Genomic DNA, 17,315 nt, shown 5'->3' on the forward strand with positions numbered 1-17,315 from the left:
TTAATGTTTTATTATGAAAAAGCATTTGATTTGTTAGAGTAAAATGCTCTTAGAGGTTCTTTTTCTATACTCCCCACCTGTTTCCCCAAATCTCTGACGATTTCTTGAAAAATATACCAGAAACCACCTTGTTCAATGATCCTCTGAACAAAATATCAGTTGAAGTGTAAAATGGGGAGCTGTATCCTTGATAAAGGAGTTCACCACTGTGATGATAGAGATAGTGCCTAGAGTGGATGTTGAAAGATTCCTAGTGAGTAGAGAGATCCTACCGATCTTCCTATTTGCGAATGACACTGTGCTGATTGCGTTAAGGTGTGGAAAATTTCTGGGCCTCCTGGAAGAAATCTGTAATCTCTCAAAAGACTTTGTCTTGGCCACATACTTAGTAAATATCAATGGATTGGTCAGATTCCCAAATGCACTTGGATGCACAACCTGGGAGTGGATTGGATTGCCTCTGGGAAATTGCAAAACTCAAAGATGCTAAGTTTCCCGTTAAAACAAAGGTCTGTCTTTCAAGTATTATCAGCCTACTGATATTAGTGTGTTCCAGTGAAGTATGGCATATAACAATCTCCATAACTTTGAATGTGAATGGAATGTTTATAATGGCTCTCTTTGCAGTGGCAAAGAACTGGAAATTGCAGGGATCCCCATTAGGGGATGGTTGAAAAAGTTGTAATGTACAGTTATGATGGAATACTATTGTGTTATAAGAGATGATCGGTTCAATGATCTTAGAAAAGCATGGAAAGACTTACATAAAATGGTGGAGTGAAGTGAGTAGAACCAAGAGAACATTGTATACAGTAACAGAAATATTGGTTTAAGAGTGCCTTTGAACAACTAAGTCATTTTGACTATTATAAATAAACAAATTAAAAATAAAGGACATATGAAGAAAGATGCTATCTGCATCCAGAGAAAGAACTGATAAATACAAGTATGTATGAAATAATTTTGTATGCATGTATTAGACACCTATTTGTGTCTAATAGTAGTCAGTCTAGGGCAGGGTAGTGGGAAGATAAGGAAAAAAAGGAAAAAAGAAATTTACATGATAACTGTATTACATATAAGAAATAGCAAGTTGTACCTAATAGATTTGCAGTTTCATATACAATCATCTTTTTTATAATACTGCTATGAAAATGCTTGTTTTATTCCACAAATTAAAAATTAAACATATTTTAAAAAAAGTCTCCAAAGAATTAAAAATGAATATCTTAACAGAGGAAAATGTAAAAGTGTAAGGAGAGTGTGGGAGGGTTGCATCTTTTACTCATGGGTAATTTCAAAGAAGAACATGAGTAAAAGATGTCCTCCAAGTGTCATATGATAGAAAAGATAGGCTGATCATATGACAAGATCAAAGAATGGTACATGGATGGCTAGAATATTCCACTGGTACCCCAGTAATATCAGGAGAAATGAAAGAAAGCTGCTGGGGTATTGAATGGATTTGTTGTGATGAACTTCTGGGAAGATGAGGATAAAGGTGGCATAGGATCAGCAGGCAGGCATGAGTTGTGATCCTCAAATTTTACCACAGGGGGTCAACTCAATGAGTAGGAGGCTTCTGACATCAAGAGGGCATCAGAAGAACAGTTTGGTCATTTACCTATCATTCTCATCATATGATCAACTGATAGCTTTCTGTCATAGGTACTACCTATCCCAAATACACAGATTGTTGGATTATGTTTCATTCAGATGCATGTTGAAATATGGGTAACAGATATGCTTCATCCATTTGTCCTGTGTGGTTGGATGGTGAACTCCTTTGAATGATTATAGTGCTGTTCTGAGAGGCTGTCTGTGTCAAGTCTTCCCTTCCCTTCCCTTCCCTTCCCTTCCCTTCCCTTCCCTTCCCTTCCCTTCCCTTCCCTTCCCTTCCCTTCCCTTCCCTTCCCTTCCTCCCATAATACAAAGGTTTGAGATTGTTTCCATGCTTTTGGTATCTTCTCCTCCTTGAGTATACATCTAACCCTCAATGCCATCACAATTCTTTTATCACTGGTGTGGATTTTCTTTATATATGCTTGAGCCAATTTCTCTGCTTTGCCCTTCATTCCATGTTTAGTTCTCTTTCTCTTCTGTAAGCACCTTAGGGATTGTGCTGTTAAGGGCCAAATGCAGTGGTCTGTTAAAATAATTTTTACAAATCTTTTCCATTTTTCTTCCAGTTGTTATTTCCCTTACACTTTCATCCTTGGAAGCCTTTGGGATGACTTTGCTTACTTGAATATTTTGCCAAGTGTTCTTTAAGCTAGTCTTATCTTCCATTGCTTCTCTTTGTTTTATGAGAAATTCTGCTCACGATCATCTATCATCCTTCTACAATGGGTTTATATTCTAACTCATTGTCTTTGTTACACATCTCTCTCTGGTAAATAAGTAAGATGTTTGCTGACTGAATTACTTTCTGAAGTCTTTTGGTCCCTTTATTGTAACAACTAACTTATATTGGCTTAACTTTAGATGGAAATCATTACAGTCAGTGTTGATGTAGTTTCTGTTGTCCATTTCCGATTTTTGATAGGTTAATTCATAGTAAATCTGCTTAATTGTCCTGGAGCTGTGTGCTGCCTCTATTCTCTTCCATTTTTTGAAAATTGGACACATGTCTGAATTTTTTCTTTTTCTTTTATTGGGTGTTTACAGTACCATATTGTAAAATTTTGGTCGATATTATACAGGGTGTCCATAAAGTCTGGACACATAGGAAAATTGATGGCAATATGGAGTTATTGTATCGAGTTCATGTGAATCTTGCAAAGTGCATCAACCTTTGCATTATAAACGATGGAAATTGTATTGAAGATGTTGCTTGTTAATTAAATAATATGTGGTTGAAAATTTCATTCATTCCATTTCTTGAAAACATGCATTTTGCCTATGTGTCCAGACTTTAGGAACACCCTGTACAATACTATATGTATATTTTATGCATTTCTGAGTTTCTAAACTTGTTCTGTGTCATCTGTTGGCCTTCATATGTTGTCTGAGGCTTCTACAAAACTATCCCCAAATTCCTATTTAATTTCTTATGCTGACCCATGATATATCAAAACCACCACGGGGAAAGTAGCTATGTGGAAGAAATAACTGTGCTCCAAAGGTATGATAAGAACAAATAGGGGATTTGATTTGCAGGTTAGTTCAATTCTTATAATGCCCAGTCCCAAGCTGTAAGTCCAAAGCCCTTCTTGGGCTTGAGTCCCAGATACCCTGACCTTTCAGTGCTTCCCTGCTTGGCTGGCTAGGTGCAACATGCAGCTTAGAATTTTAAGGTTGACTTCCATAGCTTGACTTTGAGTTCTGTGGGAATTCTCCCTCCTGCACCTGAAACTGAGGACAAATGAAACAGGACAAGACAAATGCAGCAAGTTCTTTTCTTGAGGCCACAGTTTACAAGGAGAGAGAAGAGGAAGGTAGCCCTTCTTACGTCAATGGCTCAGTTCCTGGTGCCCACACTGTGGGACGACCTTCGTCATCTCTGTATGCAGAGTTGGAAAGGGGCACAATAGAAAGAGAATGAGACCATCTTGGTCTGGTAGTTTTAAAGATACAACCTGTTTTAGCTATGCAGTCCTACCCATGTGGTAGGAGAATGCACGATGTTTTCTTTCAGAATCAGGGTGCCTCCAGTTATGTGATCTGGGCATATTCCAAAGTCCCAGTTATATTCTTCTTCCTGTTTGAAATTTGTTGTCCCAGGCAAATAGGCAGGGTATATTTTGAACGTAGCCTTTGTCCAAAAGTCAGGACATTGTCTCTGGGGGGAGGGGGCATAAAGAATGTTCTTTTACTTGCTTCCCCAATACTATTCAGTAAGGTCTCAAGACTGCCAACACTGACTGCATGATCAAATGCAGATGAAAATCAAAATTATTTCCCAATACAAAGTCTTTCAGACAAACAAAATAAGGAACATTTCATAAGATTTATGAAATATTTCTATTTTCTTAGCCTTAAAAGGCCTTTCTCATCCTGTAAGGGGAAGAAAGAGCAAAGAAAAAGAAAACTGACTTCCTATCTCTGAAAGAAACCTAGTCATCACTGAAGCTTTCCAAACAATATGGACCCCCCCTCACAGGAATCTGGGACCTTGAGTCAATTTAGTACCACCTCTCCTTCAAATGAGAAAACTGAGTGGAAATTCTTCCATGATTCCCTCAGTACATGACCGTCTAATTGGGATCTGGAAAAAAACTGACCCCTCTCATACAGGGTACACCAACCTTCCCACTGTCCCTATGGCATAGGCGATCCCTATAGAATTACTGGTAATTTTTCTGAGTCCCTTATCCCAAAAGGCACCTGAACTTCCCCCATGGATCTTTGCTACTTTCAAAAGTGCATCAGATAGAATCACAAACTTTTCCAATAGGACAAGAAGACACATAAGCTCAAACAAACGGCAAAGAATGTTGGGTACTTTGAATTGAACAGATATTCTTACCCTAAGAAGTTGTCAGACCTTTTGCTTTCATGAAAAATGCAAGCAGTCTAGGTTTGTCCAAATACAAAAGAATAATAAGAAAATTTCTGTTAGGCAGCATCAATCTAGTAATAACAGATTTCTTCCTTTAAACTTATTATCAACACTTATAAAGGACTCTAGTATATACGCATACTTTTATAGAATTGTATATTACAGAAGGATCACTCTTTAAAGTAAATCAGTGAACAATTGGCAAAATTACATCGATGGAATTGGTTTGTGCAGAAATACAAAATGGGAAAATTTTCTGTACAATTGCAGCTTAAAATACTTTTTGGTCAAATTTGTGTAGGATCTTGAAATCTAGGCTATCTAAAATTAAAAGTCTCAGGAAGAGAATCTCTTCAGGGGTTAGGGATCAATTTTATCCCAGACAAGGACCCATATGTAGCAGTGATTATCTTGGTCTCACTGCCAAGAAAGCTAGTTACATTACATTTCACCTCTCCTCCCAGAATTTTCTGGTACCTTCTTAGGGTGTCTAGGTTCTCTGTTAACGGCTCTATCCCCCAGTGATGGTATTTTGCCTTTGTTGCAGGAGGGTAATCCCCATGTAGCTCAGTTCCATTTAATCTCTTATCAGTCAGATTAAATTTTACGAAAGAATATTTACTTCAGAGGTATAATACAAAATATACAAACATAACTCCCAACATGTGGCACATAAGCCCCACCTCATACCACCTCCTATTCGGGGGAAGGGAAGAAGGTTAGGTTCACAGTTTAGCTTAGTTCCTATAGAGAACAGATCCAAGTTCCCAAGTGCAAAGCTCCTCTTGGGCTTGAGTATCAGGCATCCTGGCTTCTCACAGCTTTCCTTCCAGGTTGGAAAGCTGTATATGCAACCTGAAGTCCTGGGTTCAATGTCACCATGGTTGGATGATTCTGGGTCTAGTCAGGATTTTACCACCTTTACCTGAAATGGAAAAGGAGAGATGAAACAGGATGAACAGAATCCCTAAGCTTATTTCTCAGGACCATGGTTCCTAAAAGAGGAGGGGGGAAAGTAGTTAATTTTCCCTCACTGGTTCAGTTTATAGAGTTCATGCTGAGTGAACCTTCATTTTCTCTGGACAAAGAGCAAGAAATGAACACATAGGAAAGAGAGTGAGACTATCCCATGTTAGTAGTTTCAAAGACACAGCCTATTCCATCTATAGCATCAGTTGAAAGAGGCTAGATGGGTGAGAATCCATATGGTAGGAGAAGGCAGAATATCTCCCAGAAGCCAGATGCCTCTATGTCAGGTGATTAGGGCATAATCTAAAGTCCTGGTAATATATTTTGTGGTACTATTTTAATTTATAAAACTTCTCCAATTTTTTCTTGCTGTTTGGTTTGGAGAAATAGGTTTACTGGCTATCCACTATTTGCGATAGTCTTTTGTGTATAACCAGTTTTAATGGGAAGGAGATAAGTTGGCTAATGTGAGGGGGCTACCTTCTCTCTTAAGAGTGATCAGGGAATGGGCTTTTGTTCTGAACCTATAGTATTCCTAGGCCATAAATATCGGAGAAGGACAGACAGATATTATTCCAGACTAAAACCTCTCCTGGAGATAGGTGAAGGAAAGAGAAAATATCCAGCTAAAGCTCTTCTTTAATTCCCCTCAGGGTAGAAATTCCAGTCTCCCATGGAGAGGGATGGATTGGATTCCATGGATAGATATCTATGGATGACACCTACAAACCGTATTTATGGAGGTGGACAACTCATGCGGACACAAGCATCCTACATGAACTTGTCCTATACTAGGAATAGTCATAGTTGAACAGTGATTATATGTTGTTTTTCAAAGCTCTGAATTTGGAAGCAGATGATCTATGTTGCTGACCCTTCTTCATGCCCTTTGGGCAAATAATTCTCATCCTTTGAGCCTCAGTTTCTTCATCTGTAAGGACTAGAGGATATCTACATTTCCTTCTAGCTCCAAATTCTTATGATTGAGAACCCAGCTTCGAATTCTGCCTCTGACTCTTACTAATTATGTAACTTTGGGCAAGACATTGAACTTCCCTGGGCCTCAATTCCTCATTGGTATAATGAGGGGATTGGTAGTCACTGATTTCCCTCCCAATTCAGTTTGGAAATTAAAGAAAGAGTTTGAATTTCCCAGACCAGCCAGTTTGAGTGAAGGAAATGGAATCTGGAAACAGTTAAAGCGTGAGGTGTTACCAAGACCCTTCTGAAAAGGCCTGGTTGGGGGGCAAGTTCTCAGCCTTCATTTTTTCAGCTGGTGTTGCCCACAGTCTGGGCTTCCAGCTCTAGGGAGGAGTTTGGTGGGGAATGGGAAGTGTAGCAGTGGCTAGCCACCCTCTCCCAACTTTTCCAGCCAGCATTATGGGCAGGAGGCCACATAATTTCATTTCCTCTATTCCTCCTTTGGAACATGATTCCCCCTGGCTGACCCGAGGAATACATTGTTTGGCCAAGTGAAAGTACTGCTAATTTGCAAAGTTTTTTTTTTTAGTTAAAGGAGAACCCAATGATAGAAATTTGGAGAGTGTGAGGAATCAGGGATAACTACTCTTTTTTATGATCCTGTTTTGGGGTTCTGGATGGAAGAACAGAGGGACTGAACTGGTTGAAATGATTCCTATGATTCATTAAGTCAACAAACATTTATTAAGCACCTACTATTTGCCAAACACTGTGCAAAGCACTGGGCTTACAAAGAAAGGCAAAAAACAGTCCATGCTCTCAAGGAGCTCATAGGCTAATGAAAGAGACAATATATAAACAATTATGCACGATCAAGATATATATGAGATAAATTGGAGATAATGAAATGCCTAATTACAGTCATTTAAGCAGATTGCCATTTATATCTATGCCATGGCAGTGCAATAATGAATATTCATATCATTAAATTTGTATGTGACACAGGGTCTGCTTGTTCTTTTTGTTCCCTGTGCTCTCCAGACTGTCATTACTGGGGAAATGCACAGCTTTCCTGGACCATTCCCCTACCGTAGATGTGTTGGGAAGCATTCCTGTATAATTCCTGTATAATTCAAACACTACCTGGTTGCCCAATGAGGGACTCATAGGGACTAGAGAGCTAAGTGGAGAAAAATTAGAATGTTTTTTGTTAGGAACCATGCCTGAGTTCTAACTCAGGCTTGGGTGCTTGGGGAAAGAGGAAAACCTGATATTAGTAACAAGACCCACTGGGAAGTGAGAGGTTCTTTGCTGACTCCACGATAAACTTCTCAAAGGTCAGAGGTTGATGGAACTACAGCACAATGGAGACACTTGAGAACAGAGGTCCCTGTTGAGATGGTATATAAAGAGAACCATGTCATTCCCTACTTTCCCCCTCCCCAACCCTGTTATTTCATTGGCTTAGGGAACTCCTGGTAAAAAATTCCATGTACCAATGCAGAAGGTAACTTTTCTAGAACTTATACTCTTAGAGAGTTGCTTAAACCTCTGAGAGATCTATATAGCACAGTGAATGGAGGACTAGACTTGGAATCATGAACACTTGAGTTCCAATACTGCTTCAGACATTTAGGGCAAGTCTCTTAACCTCCCTCAGATTCAGTTTCCTCATTGTACAATGAAGGGGTTGGACTCAGTGGCCTTTTTTGGGTTAGCTTCCAGCTTGAAATCTATGTACTATGACTTGTCCAGTGTCATTCAGCCACTATGTGTCAGAGACAGGACTTGAAACCAGATCTTCATGACTCTGATGCTGGTCATCTATCCACTAGGCTACTTGTTTTCTTCATGTCTGGTGTTTTGACTGGAGGACCCTGGCACTTTGGGATGGTACCTACAATTGAGAAATGTTTTCTTTGGCAAAGGGCTAAGGATAACACAGGAGGTACACGTTGAAATTTGCAGAGAACTTCATAGGAAAGATACTAGAAACCATTTCTCAGTGGATAGTCAAAATGAACTAGGAGTTTTCAAAAGAAGAGTTGCAATCTGTCAACAATATAAAAATGCTCAAAATCATCAGTAAGAGAAGTGAAAATTAAAACAACTCTGAGGTTCCTCTTTACCTACATCAGATTAGTGAAGACGACAAAACAGGAAAATGGAATTATTTGGCAGGGTGATGAAAAACAGACACACAAACACACTGCTGGTACAGCTATGGATTCATCCAACTGTTCTGGAAAGTGATTTGGAACTGTATCCCAAAAGTCACCAAACTAGGTATACGCCTTGATCTAGTGATGACACAACACCCCAAAAAGATCAAAGACAGAGAGGGCAGGGGCTAATCAATGTGCACAAAAATATTTATAATAGAACTTTTATAATAGTTCTTTTATAAAAATATTACATTTATACTGTAATAAACATTATAGTTCTTTTATACTATAATAGATATATCTATAATAGAACTTTTGATTCACTTTAAAAATTACATTTTCTTGATGTCTTTTGTTTTTATATGACCCAATTTCCCAATATACCTATCTCTCCTCTCCTCCCAGAGAGCCATCCCTTAAAATGAAGAATAAAAGAGAGGGGAAAAAAAAACTTTAGCCCAACTACACATGTATCAAAAGTCCAACATAATATGCAGTGTGCCACACCCATAGTTTTTCATCTCTCCAAAGAATCTGGGGGAGGCACTTTCTCATATCTTTTCTTTATAGTCAAGCTGGATTAAAAGAATTTCAAAAGATTTATTTTCTATCGTTTTGTTGTTATTGTCCTTTCCATTTTATTTGTTGAAGTCATCATTCAATATATGTTCTTTTCCTTATTCTGCTTATTTTATTTGAATCATTTCATGTAAATCTTCCCATGATTATCTCATTATAGTCATCATTTTTCGCAGCACAGTAATATTCCATTACATTAATGTATCGCAGCCTATTTTGCATTTATTTTCTTTCTATTTCTTTACTAGTACAAAAAGTGGTGCTATAAATATTTTGGTGTATATAATGCCTTTCTTTTTGTCATTGATCTTCTTGGGATCTATGTCTAACAGGTGATTCTCTGGGTCAAAGAGTATTGACATTTCAGCCCCTCTATTCACATAACTCCAGGTTGCTTTGCAGAATGGTTAGACCAATTCACAGATCCACTAATATGATGCCCATCTTTCCACATCCCATCAAACCAGCATTGACTATTGTTATCTTTTGTCATCTTTACAAATTTGTTGGGGATGAATTAAAACTTCAGAGTTATTTTGATTACCAGGATTTTTTGTTGTAGCAAAAACTAGAAACTAAGTGGGAATTCATTAACTGGGGAATGGCTGAACAAATTATGATATACATGTTTGTGTATGTATATGTATCCATGTATGTATGAATGTGTATATCTCACTATTCTCTTCAATTGCCATCTCAAAGGTAAAAAAAAATAATGGGGCCAGTTCTCACATATGTCTGAGGCCTGGGGACTCTAGTTTACTATTCAATTGTCTTTTTCTATCTCTTGATCACTTCCCTGGATGTTCTTTCTCCAAGTATTTTATTGACAAGTATCTGGAAGTAAGCCCCTTAAGGCATTCTGTCAGCCAATCAGGAATCATGTCTCCCTCCCCTTTCACTGTAGCATAAAATATAGGGCTGTCCCTCTGCAAAACCTTGCTTCGGTGGCAATGAGTTACATAGTAATATAATGGAATGTTATTATGCCATATAAACAATGTAGAACCAGGAGAACAATTTTCTTTTTTTAAAATTAATGTATTTATTTTTAGCTTACACATTCAGTTCCACAAGCTTTTGAATTTTAAACTTTCTCCCCTTTCTTCCCTTCCCCCATTGCCAAGACGGTGTGCAATTTGGTATAGGTTTTACATATACATTCATATAAAACATATGTTTACATTAGTCATGTTGTAAAAGAGAATTATAACCAATGGAATAAAACACAAGAAAGAAGAAGCAAAACAAAACAAAAAAGAGAGAGAACAAATGGTATGCTTCTATTTGCATTCAGACTCTGTAATTCCTTCTCTAGATGTGAATAGCATTTTCCATCACGAGACTTTTGGAGTTGTCTTAGAACCTTGCATTGCTGAGAAGAGCCAAGTCTATCAGTTAGTCACCTCACGATTGTGCCTGTAACTGTGGACAATATTCAGGGAACTAATGTAAAAACCCAACAACTATGAAAGACTTCAGAATTGGATGTAGTGATTTGAGAGGACTGATGATGAAGCATGCCTCCTATCTCTTAGGAGAGGCGACAAATTAGAGATGCAGAATGAGGCATAAATTTTCAGAAGTGGTCAATTTTTAAATTTGTTTTTGTTGACTGATTATTAATTATATGGAAGGACTTTTATTTTGGTAGAGTTGGGATAGTAGGAGGAATTGGTGGGTAGAGACAGTGATGAAAAAAGAAAGAAAAGAATGCCAATGAAATATTTTTTAAAGTATACAGGAAAAAAAGAAGAAAGTTCAGAAAACACAGAGTCAAGAAGTGCAATTTTGTTAACCACAATGTTAAATTCAATATATGCTCTAAAAAGAATAGCTCACAAACCATATGTATAACAAATTCAGTTTTATATGTAATTCTTTTTCTGTTTATTGTTTATTGAAGTGTTCATGTTTGTTTTATTAATAATAAAATATTTTTTAATTTTTTTTTAAAACTACAAGTCAATGGGGAACTGGTTATATCAGAACCAAGAGCTTCATAGAACTGTATGGGAAAAGCAATAATGGGGAATGGTGCTAAATTCTTTGACCTGAACAGCTGAGGAATTAGGAGAGGATATGCTTGCTGAGAACCCAATTTAGCAGAGCAAAATACCTAATTACATAACAGCTATTCATATCCAGAAGTTATTTTCCATGAACTCTTGGCATGAGTTCTATTTACTTTTTTAAAATTGTAACTTTGATTTTATTTTACCTTTTATTTAATTAACAATTAATTATTTTTTCTTCTCTCTAATTCTCCTTAGAAAAAAAGAACACCAAAACCCTAGTAAAAATATGCCTAGTCAAGTAAAACAAATTCTTGAATTAACCATATACAAAATAAATCTCTCATTAAGCAATTTGAGACTATCACCCATCTGCCTAGAGGTGAATAGCACAATTCATTATTATTTCTTGGTATTCATGGCTGGTAATTGTATCGATCATATTTATTGTCTTTCCAAGTTGTTTTTTTTAAAAAAATTAATGTGTTGTTATTGTGTAAACTGTTTTCCTGGTTCTGATCACTTCACTTCATTTTTCATTCATACAAATCTTCCCAGGTTTCTCTGAAACTATCCCTTTCTTCATTCCTTACTGTGCATATGCAATATAACGTACTCCATTATGTCCACATCCCATAATTTGTTCAAGTATTTCCCCAACTGATTAGGATTGATGATGCAGGGTTTTTTTTTGCTACTATGAAAATTGCTATAAATATTTTTGCATATACAGGTCTTTTTTCTTCTTTTTTGAACTTTTTGAAATATAAGCCCATTGGTGGTATCACTGGGCCAAATGGGTTTATGAGGCTCAGTGACTTTGGGGCATGGCTCCAAATTGTTTTCTAGAAGCACCAACAGTGAATTAATGTACCCATTTTCCCACAATCTCTCCAATATTTGTCATTTTCTTTTTTGTCATCTTTGCCAATCTGTGAGCTAGAACCTCAGAGTTTATTACTTTCATTTCTCTAATTATTGGTGATTGGAACATTTGCCCCAATTTGCCTTAGTTTCCCCAAATGTAAAATGGATTTATAATAGCACCATGTTGAAGGATTATTGTGAGTCTCAAATGAGATAATTTTTGTAAAAGTTTCAAATGATGTAATATTTGCAAAAAAAGACCCCGCTTAGTACAGTATCTAGCACATAGTAGTCAATATATAAATGTTGATTCCCTCCCTCCTTCCTTACATTTTCTCATCTGTTTATGATGTGAACTTTTTATATTAGCTATATATCCATTTAGTGGCATTCTAAACCCAATTTCTGTTAGACTTAGTTCCAGTTTTCCAAACAGTTTTTGCTAAATGAGGAGTCATTATTTCAGATCTGGGTCTTTGGGTTTATTATTTGACCTTGAGATATTAGACCTTTTGTGTCTTCACATGCATTTCATTATTATATTTTTTTTCTAGCTCTATAAAATAACAACTTGGTGATTTAATTGATAGGGTACTGACAGTATATTAATTTTGGTATTTTTGTCATTTTTATTATATTGCCTGCCTATGAGATGTTAGTATTTTTCTAATTTTTAGGACTGTCTTTGTGTAAAGAATGTTTCATAGTTGTATTCATATAGCTCCTATTTGTCTTGGTAGGTACTTAAACATCCTATAGTTACTTTAAATTGAAGTTCTTTATAATTCTTCCTGCTGGGTTTTGTTGGTATTAAACATGAATTATGATGACTTACATTGATTTGTTTTATGCCCTGTAACTTTGTGGAAGTTAATGTTTCAATTAATTTTAGTTGACTCTCAAGGTTTTCTAAATAAAATATCTTATCATCTGCAAAAGTGATTATTTTGTTTCCTCTTTGCTTTTTCGTATCCCTTTAGCTTCTTTTTCTTGTAGTATTATAATAGCTAACATTTATAACAGTTTATCAAATAATATAGGGACAAATGGATGTATTTGAATTAACCCAATTTTATTGGAAAGGCCTTTAATGTTAAATGCCTTTAACATTATATAATGCTGGCTTTTGATTTTACATAGATACTACTTCCAAAATAAAGGAAAGGTACATTTATTCCTATGCTTTTTGGTGTATGGGGTGTTCAGAAAGAGCTAGCACCTCCGGTATGAGGACTTGCTGAGCCCTTTTGAGGGCTGTGCAACCACCTTTCGTATCTACCTCTCACCCTGTTCTTATTTGTGTCACTAAGAACTGTAACATGCACAGTGACCATGCCCTGGTAAACTATGTTGGCAGATGGGCTAAACCAGGTTGAAGGTAACTGATAGGCCTCAAAGCTGTTGGATAAGTGGAGGGGTGTGTCTACACACCCTAAGCATGTGAACACTCCCTGAAGTAGAACGGGAGGATAAGAAAAATGTGGTTTAATGGCCATAAAGGTAGCTGAACTAGGTGCTGTGGAGCTTTTAGAGCTTGGTCAGAGCAAGGTCATCTGATATATCCTGGGCCATTGCCAGTTGTCTTGACTTTTGTCCTGCACTGGACTTTGATGAAATCTGGAAGAGAGAGTGAGACTGATGATCTTGTTCAACTTCACCTAACTTAAATCCAATTCACCCATGAGTCAAGACATCACCTGGAGATATCATTGATTATATTTGAAAATGGAGGAAGAACAACAGTGTTTTTTAACCAAAATGAGTGTTATATTTTAATAGTTTTTTCTATATCTATGTAATCATATGATTTTTATTATTCTTATTGTTAATATGTTCTATTATATGGACACTTTTCCTAATATTTTACTAACTCTGCATTCTTGGTATAAATATAACTTGGTCATATTAAAATTTTTTTAATAAAAAATTAATTTTTAATTTTTAAAAATTTTAATTTAATTAAATTTAACTGAATTTTAAATTAAAAATTCTGAACTTAAGAAAAAAATAAGCATTTCCATAACAAAGTGGAATAGAAAAAAAAGATTGCACCTGAAACTTCAGCTTTATTATGTACAGCTTACTACTCCTTTTAGAAATATAGTATGTGACTTTTTAAATCTGTTCTGAGACAGGGGGCACGGCGGATAAAGGGATAGACTTGGGGTCAGGAAGCCCTACATTCAAATTCTGCCTCAGACATTGACTATCTCTGCAACTTTGGGCAAATCACTTAACCTTTCTCAGCCTCAGGGTTTTCTATAGAATATTGATAAAAATAACACCACCCTTACTGGGGTGTTGTGAGGAGCAAACGAAATAACCCAAGTAACATACTTTGTGAACCATAAAATGGAATAGACTTCTGTAGCCTCTTTGGTAAAATTTCTATTTGTTTTCTTCCATGAGTAATTAAAGCTGCTATAAAAGAATTTCTAGCTTAACTTTTGGTTTGGGGGGAACATACCTCACTCCACTTTGTTCCATATTTACCATTTGGCCCTGTATGATCCCCATATAAAGTGTAGGACCAACAGCAACAGTGGGTTTTCTTCACTGTCTTTTTTTGCTGCTCTAATTGTTGCAGAAAGATGTGACTCTTAAAAAGAGAGGATTTCAGTCTCTGGGGTGTCTCCCTCTCTTATCTAGTCCATCATGTAGTTCTGTTTGATTTAATGAAACTAACCATACTAACAAGGGCGGATCCTTTTTAGCTCTTGTAGCTAATAGGATATGTTGTCCTTAACAACCATACTTTATTTCTTTGTACAATAAGCAGCCATCTTCCTGCCCCACTTTGTTTATTATATATTATTATATGCAATTATATAAATGCAACTGGTTGAATTATGAAAGACATACTTTCTTATGTGGATGGGGTGTGTTATACTCATAGACTCTGAATTAAGGACAAACAAAAATCTGTGAGTAGGAGTAGCTGCCCCACTGGGGACCCAAGTTCCAGCTGGGCAACTCTCCATTATTTCCTTCCTTCCTTCTTTCCTTCCTTCCTTCCTTCCTTCCTTCCTTCCTTCCTTCCTTCCTTCCTTCCTTCCTTCCTCCCTCCCCTTCTTTCCTTCCTTCCTTCTTTCCTTCCTTCCTTCCTTCCTTCCTTCCTTCCTTCCTTCCTTCCTTCCTTCCTTCCTTCTTTCCTTCTTTCCTCTCTCTCCTCCCTCCCGCCTCCCCCGTCTACATGTGAAAAGGATCTGCCCTTGTTAGTATAGTTAGTTTCATCTCCCAGGGGTTTAGCACATCTCAGCATGAACACATTTATAGACACACATACGGAGACACTTATGTATGTATGTAAATGTACAGAAATAGATAGATAGATGATGGAAAGACAGGCAGACAGACAGATCTGACTTCAGTCTCTCCCTTGAATTTTTGTCTTGTATCACCAATTGTTTTTTGGACATTTCAAATGGATGTTCTAGAGCTGAAATTCCAAAACTGTACTCATTATCTTTCCCCCTAAACCCTCTTCTTTTCCAAAATTCCCTATTTATATTGAAGGTACCATCATCCTTCTAATCTCCCAGGTTGGCATTATTCTGGGCTCCTCACTTTGTCTCACCCTACATATCTGATCATCTTGCCATTTATACTTCTACAACATCCCTCACATTGGTGCCTCTTTTCCATTCACATACCTACCACTTTAGTTCAGGCTCTGCTCATCTTTTGACTCAATTATTTCAATGATTTTCTAATTGGTTTCTCTACCACAAGTCTCTCCCCACTCAAATCCGTAATATACATATCTTGCCACAGTTAGTAGGTTGGTTTTTGTCCTTTATTATCGAAGAGAACCAAAATGACACCACTATGTTAAGAGTCCAACTGTGTGTGTCCGACTATGGCTGATCAGACCAATATGAGCTTGGAATGTTCTACCACAGGTAGTCCATGTGAACATTTGGAGTGGATCCACTAAATTTGTGCATCTTGTGTTTCTTTTGAGCTACTTCAATTCTGCTTTGCTCATAGAACACCTTCTTTGAGGAGGGTATGCCAGGCCGGGTGGTCCTGTGCCAGTGTCTTCCATTTTTCACAATCAATTCCAAAGTTCTTCAGAGAGACCTTGAGAGTGTCTTCTTCTGACCACCTTGTGAGCACTTACCTTGAGTGAGTTCCTCATGAAATAGTCTTTTAAGTAAGCCAAAGTAGTTTTCCTTAAAAGCACATCCAAACATGTGATTCCTCTACTCTATCAACTCAAGTGACTTCCTCTTGCCTGTAGGATAAAATATGAACTCCTCTATTTAACCCTACACAGTCTGGTCTCAACCTAGCTTTATAGCCTCATTATCCATTATTCCTTTTGCCATACTCTGTGACTCTACAGCTCCTATTTCCTCTCCTTTGCACCAGCCATCCCACATGTTTGAAATGCACTCCCTCTTCACTTCTGCTTCATTGAATCTCCTCCTCCTCATTCTTTCTTCTTCTTCTTCTTCTTCTTCTTCTTCTTCTTCTTCTTCTTCTTCTTCTTCTTCTTCTTCTCCTTCTTCTTCTCCTCCTTCTCCTCCTCCTCCTCCTCCTGCTCCTTTTCTTCCTTTAAGATGCAGTTCAAGCACCATTTTCTTCATGAGGTTTTTCCCGATCTCAATTGCTAGTGCTCTGTTTCCCAAAACATCTAGCTGATCTGTATGTATTGATATATATTCACTTTATGTTTGCCATATATATTAATGTATATTCTTGCTGCCTCTCCCATTAGAATGTATCCTCCCTATATGGAGGGATTATTTAATTCTGTGTACTTGTACTAGATCCCCAGAATCTAGTACAGGGGAATACATGGTACACTGATAAGAAAAACTTGTTGATTGGTTGGTTGGTCGATTGATAGAATGATAAGCCGTTGGCCCTATATTGTGTGAACAATTGAGATGAACCTGAAAGGAAAAGTGCTGAAAATTTCACTCTTCATTGGTTCAAGGCTTTTTGAACACAGTTAATGATTTTTACTTTGGATAGAGTTCCCTAAAATAGTCTTTAATAATATTTTTTTGCCAAATATGCTTGCTATTAATATTTATGTAGAGGATGCTAGCTCCTGCCTTTTCACGGAAATCATCTTATTCAATAAATAAGCCCTCAAGTGGTGGGTGATTCCTTTGTAATGTGAGTTTTAAAAAATTTATTTATTAATTTATTTTGATTTTAAGAAATGAAACAAGCATTCCATAACATAGTAGAATAGAAAAAAAGATGATTGTACATGAAACTACAAATCTATGACTTGCTGTTTCTTTTAAGTATATAATAAAATTGTCTTCTAACTTTCAGTTT

The sequence above is a fragment of the Trichosurus vulpecula genome, chromosome 6 (genome assembly GCF_011100635.1).
Source record: "Trichosurus vulpecula isolate mTriVul1 chromosome 6, mTriVul1.pri, whole genome shotgun sequence".
Classification (NCBI taxonomy): domain Eukaryota; kingdom Metazoa; phylum Chordata; class Mammalia; order Diprotodontia; family Phalangeridae; genus Trichosurus; species Trichosurus vulpecula.